The following is a 4,036-nucleotide window of genomic DNA, read 5'->3' on the forward strand; positions in this document are numbered from 1 at the left end:
TCTAAGCACTGGGGTGGATACAAGCTAGTCAGGTTGGACACAGTACTTGTTCCACATGGGGCCCCCAGTCTCAATCCCCATTTTGCAGATAACTGAGGCACAGTGAAGTGACTTGCCCAAGATCACACAGCAGACAAGTGGCAAAGTCGGAATTAGAACCCATGACCTCCTGACTCTCGGGCCTATGCTCTATCCTCTACGTCATGATGCTTCCCGGTGTGATATCAGGTGATGGAACATGGCTCAGTATTGCCAGAATGTGTTGTCACTTGCAAATATTGGCTAAAATGTGACAGGAGAATTAGGAATGCTCTTCTGACAATGCATATCTGTCTGGATACAGTGAAATATGGTGTCAAAATAATAATAATAATAATAATGATCATATGTGTTAAGCACTCACTGGGAAGAGTGGTAATGGACATGTACATGGTACCAGATACAGGATGAATACTACAAAAACAAGTTTTCCTTATCGTGCGAGTCTCCAAGAATACTACCCCTGAATTCTAGGCGAGTTTGATGCTTTTTTTACAATAATGGAAAGCCCCTATATTTTTTACAAAGAATTTCATGCTTCCATGAACTTGGAAGTCACTTTCAAATTCTTTCCTATCATTCACTAAAAACCGATGTGTCAGTTTTAGAGTAAACAGGCAAGATGGGGGAAATGTTGCCATGGTAACAAAGGATTTCAGTGATTGGTATCCATGGTGATTGTTGCTAAATTCTGAGAGATTTTAAATGTTTTATTTAAAATACAAAAGAACTGTGCAGCTGTCTGGAAAGCTAAGGGGGAGGGGAAAGTGGTCTAGCTGATCTTTTAGGATAAATACACGCAACGCTTAAGAAAAAAGGATAAGCGTAAGCTTGAAGTCAACCTGTACAATGCTATAATTGCAATACGATGCAATAGTTTTGAAAAACGGTTATCCCTTTAGCACAGAATGCTCTCACTGGACCCATAGAGCTTCATTTTTTAACAATTGCTATCATCGTACTTGGATATCCAAGATCATCTCAGCCTGAAACCACAGTTTATCTTGAATCTAATAATAATAATAACAATTATTGTTATCTTGCACTTAAGATGACAGACTAAAATGAGAAGCAGCATGGTCTAGCGGGAAGAGCACAGGCCTGGGAGTTAGAGGACCTGGGTTTCAATCCCTACTCTGCCAAATTGCTTGCTGCGTGACCTTGGGCAGGTCACTTAACTTCCCCGTGCCTCAGTTTCCTCAACCATAAAATGGGGATGAAATACCTGTTCTCCCTTCTATTTAGACTGTGAGTCCCACGCAGGACAGGGACTGTGTCTGACCTAATTAACTTGCCCCAGCTCTTAGAACAGTGTTTGACACATAATAAGTGCTTAAATACCACGAAAGTAACAAAACATAAATTGTTCCCAAATTCATTTGGTCACCTGGCTAGTTATGAGAACTCATATATACTACAGTAAGCGCTTAATCTCATGATGATTAATTATGGAGACATCTATCATCCCTCATGAGGTATATTTCGTCCTTAGATTGTAAACTCTGTAAGTCGGGAAATATTTCTGCTGCATTTGAACTAATACAGGGTGCCACAGACCCAGATAAATAATAGTGAATGTAGCAAAGGAAAAAGAAAACATCTTCTCCTGGGACAGAAAAAATTTCATCCTCTGCAAGAATAGACCCTCTTTTGAGAACATAAAGAACAGCTAATGATGAAAATTAATCGGTATTTGGAGCATTCTAATAAAGATTTTAAGACAGTGAAAACCCATATACTAAATATAGAAAACTAGATGACTGAATTATTTTTAAAACAATTGTGTTCCTTAATTTGAAAATGAGCTGCATAGAATACTAAGTAGGCTTTTTTTGTCTGCTAATTAACTTTTTCAATTGAAGATTTTCATAATCTCTCTTCATACTTGGTCCCCCAGTGTTTATTAATAATTTCATTTTTTCCTTGGCTTAAATGATCCCTAAACACTAAGCCCATCAGTCTTCAGGGCACACATCAGCATTCCTTTTGCTAATGTCAAACATTTAATGGCATCGTCTCATCACGCTACATTCACTTCTTCTCTCATTCTGGGTCCCTATGGAGCTTATCACACTACAGAGTGTCCATTGATGGCTAGGGAGGATCAGAAAAGGTAGAATAGAATTAGAGACAAGGGCAGAATTCCATGTATGATTCATTAACACTGAGCCCCAGGGGCTTAAAAAGATTGTGACTTGATGAGAAAGCTAAATTTGAAGTGCAGCAGTGGTTTGTTGAGAAATGTGGGTTCAGTCACTTACCTGGTGCTCTTCTCAAAATCACAAAGAAACTATATTGCTTGGCAAAATTAGTCTGTGGACTGCGATCCCTTTCGGGATGACTCTTGCTTCCTTCCCATGTTGACGTGGCAGCAGAGACCAAGGAGAATATAGGGATGGTTTAAAGAATTGTTCCCGGGCCCCTTGCTGCTTTGCATGAAATCTCTCCCTCATCTCACTTTACCCCCAACACATAGCATTAGAGCTAGGGAGATCACAGCTGTGGCTTCTGCAGCAGAACTCATTCCCTTCCCCACAGCATCTGTATATATGTATATATGTTTGTACATATTTATTACTCTATTTATTTTATTTGTACATATCTATTCTATTTATTCTATTTTGTTAGTATGTTTGGTTTGTTCTCTGTCTCCCCCCTTTAGACTGTGAGCCCACTGTTGGGTAGGGACTGTCTCTATATGTTGCCAATTTGTACTTCCCAAGCGCTTAGTACAGTGCTCTGCACATAGTAAGCGCTCAATAAATACGATTGATGATGATGATGATGATAAAGACTGGACAAGTCACACCCCAAGCAGCGTGGCCTAGTGGAAAGAGCACAGCCAGGGGATCCAGAAGACCTGGGATTAGAACATCTGCTGTGTGACCTTGGCTAAGTCACATCTCTGTGCCTCAGCTACCTCATCTTTAAAATGGGGATTAAGACTGTGAGCCCGTCTGTGGGACAGGGACTGTGTTTGACCCGATTATCTTGTATTTGTATCTACCCCAGTGTTTAGTACAATGCCTGGCACATAACAAGCACTTAACAGATATCGTTATTATTAATATTATAAAGAGATCTCCTTGTAGATTTTCCATTGTTCTTGGAGCACAGGTTGCTGAAGAGAAGCAGTGTGTCCTAGTGGATAGTGGGAGTCAGAAGGATCCGAGTTCCAATCCCAGCTGAATGCTTATCTGCTGTGTGACCTTGGGCAAGTCACTTCACTTCCCTGTGCCTCATCTGTAAAATGGGAATTAATACTGTAAGCTCCATACGGGATGTGGACTATGTACAACCTGATTAGCTTGTATCTACCCGAACACTTGATACAGTGCCTGGCTCATAGTAAGTGCTTAACCAATACAATTTAAAAAACAACAACAACAAAAGGCTCCTAAAGCAGGTATTGGTGCCAGAGATCTCTTAACCTTCTCACTTTACCTCTATCTCGTCTATCTCACCGCCGACCTCTCACTCACTTCCTACCTCTGGCCTGGCCTCCTCATATGAGACAGATAATTGCTCCCCACTTCAAAGTCTTATTGAAGGCCCATCTCCTCCAAGAAGCCTTCCCTGACTAAGCCCTCCTCTCCTCTTCTCCCTTCTGCGTCACCCTGACCTGCTCCTTTCATTCATCCTCTCTCCCAGCCCCACAGCACATATGTATGTACCTGTAATTTACTTATTTATGTATTTTAATGTCTGTCTTCCCCTCTAGTCGGTGAGCTCGTTGTGGGCAGGGAATGTGTCTGTTCATTGTTGCATTGTACTCCCCCGAGAGCTCAGTACAATGCTTTGCACAAAGTAAACGCTCAATAAAAAAGCTTGAACTGAATGAATGCTACTGCCATTTCTGAATTTGGGGCTGAGGTTCTGAGGCCCAAGCCTCAGGAGGATTTGCCTTCCTCCTTTGGTCTTCCTGCCTCTGTGTTCGTTCATTCATTCATTCATTCAGAGAAGCAGCGTGGCTCAGTGGAAAGAGCACGGGCTTTGG

This window comes from Tachyglossus aculeatus, chromosome 21, assembly GCF_015852505.1.
Source record: "Tachyglossus aculeatus isolate mTacAcu1 chromosome 21, mTacAcu1.pri, whole genome shotgun sequence".
Lineage (NCBI taxonomy): Eukaryota > Metazoa > Chordata > Mammalia > Monotremata > Tachyglossidae > Tachyglossus > Tachyglossus aculeatus.